Here is a 10,971-nt window from a genome sequence, read left to right on the forward strand (position 1 = left end):
GTTGTACAAGACAATGTTGCTTACCCCTACCTGCAATGTCTACATTAAACAGAAATCATGAAACAATAGTCCACTAAAATGTAGAAAAACTAGAGACTATTCTGAACTGTTAATAGCTGAATATCAAGCAGGTGAAGAAATGGTGGCAGGGGATTACTCTTCCTGAAACAGCTGGGGAGATGCAGATTCCAATGTGGAACTGTCTTGCTGGGCAGAACCTACTGGCTGAGAGCTGATGTGGGCCTGGTGAGTGGATGGAGGCTGAAGGTTGGTGAAGGTTGGTGGAGGTGGGGTATCAATGAGAAGAGGAAGGAGTGGTCTTTCATCTCCGCCAAAGAATGGAGGTTGTGGACAGTGAGGAGGAGCGGATGCGGAATATTCCTGGTAAAAGGAAGGATGAGTGTGGACATTACTTTGGTGAAAACGAGGAGTAGTGCATGTGCGATCCTGAGGAAAGGTAACAGGGTAGGTGTAATCTGGACCAAACCGTGGAGGGTGAACATGATCTGGATATGAGCTTGACTGGGTGTTGGTGCTTGGGTGAATGGGTGGCTGGTGGGGTTGTCTCCCTACAAGGAACTGTGAAAACAGGCTCATCATCCTCAACTCATGCTCATGCTGAGCGGCTTGTAGTTTCAGCTGAAGTTCAGTATCATCTGCTTGTTAGAGGGACTCTTTAATCTTTTGGCTAAAAACCTCCATTGTGGTTTCCATCTTGTTTCTTCTCTTCTTGCGTGTGTTAGATTCAACTGATCCACTACGCTTCTGTGGGTTTGAGCCAGGTGTTGCTGTTGAGGGCCCTGGATTCACCTCCTCACACAATGTTTTCCCAGAGGATGAAGGTGGTGTGCCAGGGGGCTCATCTGCAGGACAAAATGTTGATTTGTAAAGTTATCCAACAGTGACCGATGAACTAATGAACTATGTCAACTTTAAAACCGCACTCTCCCATTGCGACTGATATTTCCTCGTAAACATGCTTGTTTCTGTACGACCCTTGTATTTTCGCCTGCATGTTTTCTTCCCCCCAAAGGCTCAAAAGACGGAAAACTTCTGTATTGGCTTGAACTGTCGTCCTTCATCACTGAATTTTCTGCAGCTTTCCTTCACTCATGAGCATGTCATCAAAATGCGCTGTCGTCGCATTATTCATGACGTACGACGTGGATTGCCAGGAAATATTCGATATGTCTGTTTAGATTACAGACCTATTGGCAGATATCTGATTCATATCTGATATATTTCCACATATGAAGGAGGCCTAAATCTAATCTGACAATATCCGATATCATGTGTTTTTTTCCTGTTTACACGTTCATGTTACAGATCTGATCTGTGCCACTTGAGAGGAAAAAATCGGAACTGGGTCACTTGAACCATGTAGTGTAAAGTAGGCCTATGACTCCACAATCGCGTAATGTGACATAGTGACTGTCAGAATGGACAGAAATGTTGTGTAGTGTATACCAGGCATCAAGGTAGTCCATTGTGGATTTTGAGACCTTTCATTGTTCTGTTGTAGAGGCCATCTTCTTTTCGTCTTCAGATTTCTTATAGATGCTGTGATGTTTGCTTCCAGAGTTTGCTGGAATTTAACTGAATCCATTCTTCCTTCTACCTGTAAAATGTTCCCTGTGCCACTGGCTGCAACATAAGCCCAAAGCATGATCAATTCACCCCAATCTTTAACAGTTGGACAGGTGTTCTTTTCATGAAATTCTTTGGTTTTGGTTTGCCTTTCTAGCAATCCTACAAGCAGCTCTCTCTGAAAGTTTTCTTGGTATTCCAGATCTCAACTTGACCTCCACACTTCCTGTTAACTGTCATTTTTTAATTACATTACGAACTGAGGAAACAGCTACCTGAAAACACTTTGCTATCTTCTTATAGTCTTCTCCTGCTTTGTGGGCATCAGTTGTTTTGAGTGCTGGGCAGCTGTTTAGAGGAGCCCATGGCTGCTGATTGTTGGGACAAGGTGTAAGGAGTCAGAATATTTATAAAGCTTTGAAATCTGGCCTTTCCTAACGATGACTGTGAACAAGCCATAGCCCTAACAAGCTAATTCAGGTCTGAGACCCTGGTAAAAGTTGTCTGTGAGCTCAAATGTCTGGGCGTGCCCAGACTTTTGCATGGTGCCCACTGCTCCTCCACCCTCACACTCAGCGCCAGCTCCCCACGGGGCTGTGTGCTGAGCCGACTCCTCTATGCCCTGTACACCTACAACTGGACACCTAACCACTCCAGCAACTCAATCATTAAGTTTGCTGATGACACCACTGTGGCTGGCCTCATAACCGGAGGAGATGAGTCTGCTTACGGCAATGATTTGGGGGAGAAGAAGACAGCCTCCACGTGGCCTCCCTCGCAAGTAGCTAAAAGGTAGTTGCAAGGTTGCATGCCCTCCAAGCGAAACAAATGTCTTCATAACGTCCACAGACCACAGCGCTAGCACCCCTACAGCTCAACATTGAAGGCCTCACCTTCACCAAGATCAAAGTCCTTGAGCAAATAGCCAGCAAAAACAATGTGACCGTGATCATCCTGCAGGAGACCCACATGGAAAACAAGAACACCCTGAGGGTCCGTGGATACACCATGGCCGGTTACATTGCCAAACACCATAGCCTGGTCAGCTGCAGGACAATCCCCAGAGGGGGCAGAAGTGGAATGGATCGCCACCAAAGTGAAGGATACCATCATTGTTAACATCTACAAGCCACCCCCAAGTAGACTTGTCCCTTTGTCGCTGCCAGATGTTCCAGCCCCTGCCATGTGTGCTGGTGATTTTAACAGCCACCACACAGACTGGGGCTACAGCAACTCCAACGCTGATGGTGACTTCCTGGTAGACTGGGCCTCGACCATCAATGCAACCCTCCTGTATGACCCGAAGGAGCCACGCACCTTCTACTCTGCATGATGGAACAGCACCACCAATCCAGACCTGGCATTTGCTAAATGCCACAACAAACAGCTGCTCCCAATAGGGTGTGTCCTGGACATGTTGCCCCAGTCACACCACCATGATCGCTCATTACCACTCCGGCCCAAGTCCAGCCTGTGCAAGGGAGGGATGTCAAGAGGTGGAACTTCCGGAAAGCAAACTGGGCAGGCTTCACCAAACAAGTGAACAAGGCAGCTGCTGGCCTACCAAACCCGGGCCCCAACAACATGAATGATACCTATGAATCATACTGCAAGATCCTGCTGGCTGCCGCCAAGAAGAACATCCCCCGCAGTGTATGCAAAGTCTATGTCCCCTGCTGGGATGAACAATGTGAAGAGCTACTTCGTGCACATGTAGAAGCTAAAATCAGCGAAGACAGGGACAAGGCAGCAGATGCCTTATTCTGCAGGCTAAACGATAAACATAGGCAAGGATGGACAGAGACAGGCGAATCAATTGACTTCACCCACTCCAGCCACCGGGTGTGGCAGAACTTTAACAAACTGACTGGAAGATCAACAACTCCAGCACAGTGTCCCATCACTGCAAACTCCATTGCATCGCTATTGCTGAGCAACAGCAGCTTCCCTAATGCAGAGAAGGACTTCACAAGGAGAACACTAGCGAGAGTCCATGAATTGCTCAGGGCCCCAGGATGCGATTCCAACCTATCCACTGATTTCACAACACAAGAACGCCCCTTTGCCACACATGCCCAAGGACTGCTCCACACAATACCAACTGTCATCTCCAAAGCCTCCTGGATCAAGGCAAGATGGAGGGACCAGTGGAAGTCAGCAGAACCATTTAGGCTTCACCACTTTATTGAAGATCCCACGGACGTCCTTGGCCAGCATCTGCCCCGACAGCAATGGACAACACTCAACTGCTTGAGGGCAGCAATGTAGAAATGGGGCCTTGCGGACAGTGCCCACTGCAAATGCTGGGATCAATTACAAACTGTAGAACATATAATAAGCAGCTGCCCCATATAATCTGCTGGTGGCTTTCTCTCAATCTACCATCAAGACTGTCTTGGTATACTGTATTACAGCATAGTATGCCAGCTGCACAGCAGCAGACAGAAAGGCCCTGCGGAGTGTCTCCATGGCAGAGCAAATCATCAGCTGCTCTCTGCTCTCCCTGGAGGACTGCTCCCAGTGCCTCTGCAGAGCCAGGAAAATCATAAAGGACCCCTCCCACCCCGGTCATTCACTGTTCACCTTAATGTTCCTTTTAACTTGCACTGTGTACAGTTGTAGCAAAATTTAATTGCACTGGTACAATACTTTTCAAGTTTCTTTTTTAAACTGTGCTTCTACTCTTTGCTGGAGTATATTTTGAGCCAGTAATCTACTTTTTAATTTAGCCATTTATGCCTTCGTAACACATTGAGTGTAGGGGGAAGTGTACACCATGAGCACCCTATGCAGATGCTGATGACAGAGCTAAACCCCCCAAAAGTGTATTTTAAACTACAGTAGCCTACAGAGAGCCACACAAAGCCGCCAGCTTCTGACCTTGTGACAGCTGCAGGTAATGGGGAATTCATCTCAACTCAGTGAGATAAGCTTGCTAGTATTAATGTTAACTTTACCAGTAAGCTAATGTTAGACTGTTGGACTGTTACGGCCTAATTCCACCAGATGCGTGTCGGTTGCGTCTCCTCTCCGGCACGGCAGCGGAGCCGATATGATTCAATTCTAGTCAATGTGTGTGTTTCCACAGGCTGCGGCTGTGCTGCGTTCTGGCTCCGTCTCAGCTCTGGCACTCCGGAGCCCTCCGCAACAAATACGCAGGACTTCTATTTTTGCCGGACCCCGGAGCACTACGCAGCAATTCAGCACAGAGCAGATTGTGCGGGGCAGAAAGTCGTGCACAGAAACAAAATAAAACGTGCAGTTAATTTTCAAAATAAAATACACAGTGTTCACAGCGGATCATATTTCCCTGTACTACACCTTGAAAACAACATAATGGGCGGAGGCAGGCCTGAAGTCAACAGTGCAGAGGTTTTCAGACGTCATTTCACCCCATTGACACCATGGATGAGGATATAATAATCATGGCAGTGCACCGAGATGTCTGGAGACATCGAGACATGAGACATGAGATGGCTGCACCGCTCCGCACAGCAAATGCAGGGCACAGTGGATAACCAGCGCTGCCGTTCCGCAACGGACACGGAGGAAATTTGGCATTAGACTGTTAGACATTAACGATAACATTACATTTAATGAGTCAGCAGCTGCCATTTCCATCTACAGTGACTGAGCTGACGATTTTTACTCTGCTGTTTTTTTTTTTTTACTGTTTTTTTTTTTTATTGTGATATGGATCCCCCTGGGTCTGAAATAAAGAATGAATTGATAACGTTTTATTAACGATGAGGAGTTAAACCTGCAACAGCTCAAATCATGTTGCTGACGTTAATCACTTACTAATTTACTGGCTCCTCTTCATCCCCTGTGGGACATTAGGCCGAAATGAGATCTCTCCATCACATATTGTCTTTTGTAACATGCTGCTCCTCTCCCCATGACAGCTGAATCTTGTCCAGTAGCCCATCAGCTAACAAGGCTGGGTTTTTTTTAGCTTTTTAGGGGCCTTATGTAAAATCTTGTTTTGCCCCCTATTTTTTATCTTATTTATTTATGTATTTATTCATTTATTTATTTATTTATTTTGTTTATGTCAAATCAAGGTCATTGCAGTGAGAAGAAAAACTGTCAGCCAAACAATTAAGCAGGTAAAATATTTTTCAGTTGTTAATTATAAAATAATAGGCTTAAATTAAAATGTTCTTCTTTTATTTTTATTTTTTTGAAGACTTTGTAACATTTAAACATGTCCTCCAATAACATGACATCATTAGCTGGCCTATTGCTCTCTCTCTTTTTCTCTCCTCTTCCTGCTGAATGCATTTCTCTGTCTTGGCCTCTTTCAGTAGGCTGTCTGGCTCTGTCTGTGATTCAAAACATAATCCCAAAATGTAATGCAATGTAAACAATAAATATAACAGACCTAAATGAAAAATCAGAACATGCACATGTCCTGCAAATAACACGTGACATCAGTATGTCACTCTTTCTCTCTCTCATCTCTTCCTTCTTAAAATTGTTCTCTGTCCCCCTAACTCTTTTCTTGGCCTTTGTTGTGTCTATTTTTTTAGTGTCCACTGCAAATCAACTAACTATATATAGTCTATGGGCAAGACACAAGAGAAATGCGTCAAGAAGTGCAATGCCAAGAAAAGCCAATAGCAAAGCAGCATCGCATACTCAACAAAAGGATTAGTATGTGATGTCATACAGAAGTGCTTTCCTCATCTACATGCCTGGGTATGGTGCTTACTTTTACCCAGACCTCTGCAGAAAAAAAGTCACTTCATATAATTGAGTGCTTTTCCTGAGAAAAGTAGCTTGTAACTTTTGTGTACACTACAAAAAGTTGTAGTGAAGCTCCACAACTGTTAGTTAACCAGGCTTTTTTTTACTTTTACTTTAGTTGGTTTCTCAAATGGTAATTTTATTTTTCTTTAGTCATTTTTACAAGATTAATTATACTTTTACTTAGGATAGATTTTAAGTACTTTACCCACCACTGCCATTATGACTATGGAGAGGACAGGGGATAAGATAAGATAGGAAATAAAAGGAGGGAGGTTACAAAACAGATCAGGAGTTAACAAGCGAAAACTGATGTCCTTCCCTCTCCTACCACCCTGATCTCACTCCTTTCTGTCTCACAACTGTTTGAGAGATTCCTTCAATCTCCGATAACAAAAGACAACAGTAAAACACAAACAGGAAACAAGTTTGCCCTCTGACAGGAGCATGAAATGTGACTAGGGCAAAAAGAAGTGTGAATTACCATTTAGCAATCATGCAGCTCATCGTCTTTTCTATTTTTAGTGTGTGATAGCAGTGGCAGTACGTTTACCTCGTTTATGTAATATAGCACCATGTTGGGGTCAGCTCAGGTTCTCAATATGCATACTTCACTGATTAGTGTGGCTGTGAGAGAGGGCATATTGGGCCAATATTAGCCTTTTATCAAAAAGTGGATACATGAAGTACTGCACTATTTATCTACAGTAGGCTATGTGTTGTGATAGTTTTGCTCCTGATAAGGTTTACAAGAGCCAATCAGTGGTTGAATATATTTGGTTAAAATGGTTCAAAAACTTGTCATCACATCTGGTCTTTTTTGCAATAGCTGCAGTGCATGAAGAATATCATGTGCATTTGCCTAAGTTTGTGTAATTCATATATGAAACAAAAATATGTTTAACTACAATTTTTTCGAGTGCCAGCTGAAGTGAAAGCATTAAAATGGACTTTAATTTAGCATTGTACTCTTACCACACTGTCAGACTACTCAAAAAGAGTAGAACCAGAGATATTGTCTTTTTTAATCCAAGCATTTTTTTCTTGTCAAAACCTGGCACCTACATTATCCAATACATGTATGTCCACTGCCAACAGTCTGAGATTCTGTTGTATTAAGCTTGTAGAGGCTAATTGAGCTGCACTGTGTCCATGCCAGAGCAGGTGACAGGTGGAGAATATAAGAAGTGGCTCCGTTTTTAAAAGGCCAACAAGACTGTAGATTCCAAATAAGATGTTTATGATTTGAGGTTGAACGATGCTGCGCTTTAGCCAATCACAATGGAGGGGGCAGGGCCGAGACATGCAGGTGTTCCCAGGAAATGTGTACCTACAGAAACAGCAAGCTCCGCGTCCATGGCGACCACTCCACGCCATCTCGTCAACGTGAAAAACATGGACAACAGCACAACTTACAAGCGTTGTGCATCCACCAGCACACTTTCCACTCCTCATGACAGGAAAAAAAGGGCATTAGCGGCAACATTTTTATACTCCGAAAGAAGTCCAGTTAAGATGTGTCTCCAGTTCGAAATGGTAAGTCTTAACACATAAGTTAACTTCATCGTTGGTTAACGGTAATTCATATTATAATGTTACCCAACTCTAATGTTATCCCGTTAACATTAAATTGGGTAAATGTATTAAATTAATGTTCACCAATTTAGCATGGCGAATATCGTCGCTGTCCTATGAAAAGTATGTGACTTAAGTTACTGTTATCTCCACTTTTTGCTTTAAGCCTACAATGTTATAATTACAATGTTATATGGATGTTTGTTATCTAAAATAATAAATGAAAGTACGTTTTATTATGTATATTCATGTCCCAATATTGCAAACTATTCTTCAAGAGTAGCCCATTTGCCCTTTGTAGCCTAATGGTAATGTTACCTTTTAGGAAAACGCTCCAGTTCTTATCCGCCATCTGTTAACGTTACATAATTGATCACTTACAATTTGTAAATAACGTTAGGCAGCAGAGTAATAAAAAAAATAAATGAGAATATAAATGGGTATACATTTATAAAATGGGTTTGATGTAGATGTTTTCATTGGAATTCTGTTTGCTAGGGCCTATTAACAGTTTGGCCCTATAGTTAACTCAAACACTGCAACAGGCCTTGTAGACATGATGACCTCACAAAAGTTGCAAAAGACAATCTGACAAATGATTACATGACTTATAAAATTGATCTCTATAACAAAAAAAAGTCCCAACAAACCCCCACAGTGGGGAAACACTGTCAAAAAAGCCTTTCAAAGCGGGTCCATGTCATTGGTCCGACAGCCCATTGGTCCGACATCCCATTAGTCCGACGGTCCGCGGTGTTGAACGGCTCCCGGCGGGCGTATTTCTGCCTTGATGGTGCGCCGCGACCGGCTCTGGGTGAGCTGGGAAAGGCTTGAGGCGAAGCAGGCTCACAGCTTATGTGTTTGCCACTTTCTTTTTCATTTTAACCCACACCATGATCTTTTCCTAACCCTAACCAAGTGGTTTTTGTGCCTAAACCTAACCAGACCTTAACCACAGGGCATCGTGATGATTTCGGAACGGACTTCGGAACAATGGGTTTAATATGGTCGGAACAATGGAATGTCGGACCAATGGGCTGTCGGACCAATGGGCAGTTCCCTTTCAAAGCACCATCTCCAGGAATTAAACTAATAGATATCACCATTCAATTTCCCGTGATTATTGCTTGCATGAAGACAATATTTTTTTGTATTTCAAGTTTTCTGAAATATTATGTTTCAATATGCAAATAGGACTATAGCACATATCTTTATGTCTCATGGAGATCAGTTTTATGAGTAATAAACATTTGTCTGATTTTCTTTTGTGATTTGTGTGAGATTTTTCCCTTTTTTTATCCTGAAAGGCCTGTACTATTAGGAGCAATTGTTTTGTTGTCAGATTTAAATGATTTTCACTTGTCTCCACCAATACCCGCCACATAAAGACAGTGTGTGTGTGTGTGTGTGTGTGTGTGTGTGTGTGTGTGTGTGTTAGTCATAGACAGTGTGTGCACCGCCTGAATATAGTTCTTACCATCATTGAAACTGAAATATAATTGCAACTGTAACCAAGATCTTACAGTGATTTTTTTAAAGGTAACTACATCTGTCCTTCTCAGAGTACCAAAGACACTGCTACACCTACTGTGAGAACAGAGACAGTCCCATCCATCTCACAACCTGCGGTGACATCAGTGTGTCCCCAACCCAAACCTACACATGGAGGTTTAATGTCAAAGCCAGGTTCCCAGCAACTGACACATACACAGACTGGAGCTACTGTTCTCTGGTCTCCAGGCACTGTAAAGGTTAGTCAGTTGTTAACATGACAATCATATGGTACAGTAAACTTGCATCCTACCCTAAATGTGATCTCACACTGTTGATTTCAATAAACAATTTAGTATTTTCATTACTAGTAAATGAAATTGTATATTTTTATGCCAACAAATATCAACACAATACTTAAGAGAGATAGGATGGTAGTGATTTATTTCATCTATGTGTAATAATGCTCATGTAGTTGCTAAGCACCATTTGGCATACATACACCTTAGGAGGCCACATATGTTAATTTATGTAAGTTTCAATCAAATGGAATTGTGAGCAAGAGGACCACAATAAATAAGATATCTTACATATATAAATCGAATATATATACTCAAGTGTCAACTTGGAATGAGTGTAATCTTAGTCATAACATCTTTATGAATAGATTATTTACCTTGAACTTTTCTTTTTTCATAGTCTGCTGTACAAAGACCGTCGATACTGCCCCATGAGCCTTGCCGAGCCTTACCACCCCTGCCCTGCCCATCCAAGCACCTGCAGTGATACCACCACAGTCTGCCCCACCCATCCCGACCACCTCCACACAAATGACGTCACCCTGTTCCAGATTATCTCCTGAGATGAGAACATCAAGGATGAGAAAGCAGAATATATTCAAGGAAAAACCATTAAAAGTATTTCCAAAACATATTTTTATCAATATATTTTGAATAATTCATTGTGCAGACAGCTACTTGTATTTTACTGATACTAATTCTAATTAATATTTCCACAGGTCATAGGGAGGACTCAGAACAGCTATAGAAGCCAAATCTTGGGCCACTGGAAAAGGTTGGACTACATCTTCTTATCATTATCTCCCAAAGTCAGTGATAGCAGTAACTGGCTTGTTAGATGTAATGGTGGATAAGATTATCAAACTTATGGAGAAAGAATGCAAGACACTATGTAGCCCAAATTTCAAATCCATATTAAGGGGGACAGATCCACAAGCTCTTAAAAATTTCAAGTGGGAGAATGTGATAACTGAGTGGAGGACAAATGCACCCATTTTTAAAAAAAAAAAAAATCCTACAATGTGCTGGCACAGAACCACCAACAGAACTGAAACTGCTGTCCATCAGGTTTGTATTCAAAGATCATATCAATAATGAATGTAAACATGTACTATGTTTTTGTTCGGCCACTAACAGCTGCGTACTCTACTTTGTTTCACAGGCATGTAGTGATGTCAGTTTCTGCAGCAGTTCTGAGCTTCACATGACAGACTCAGAATCCCCCCCCCCCCCCCGTTTATTTTAGCTGTATCTCAGGATTTTAGTATTT

Source organism: Epinephelus lanceolatus, chromosome 6 (genome assembly GCF_041903045.1).
Source record: "Epinephelus lanceolatus isolate andai-2023 chromosome 6, ASM4190304v1, whole genome shotgun sequence".
Classification (NCBI taxonomy): Eukaryota; Metazoa; Chordata; class Actinopteri; order Perciformes; family Serranidae; genus Epinephelus; species Epinephelus lanceolatus.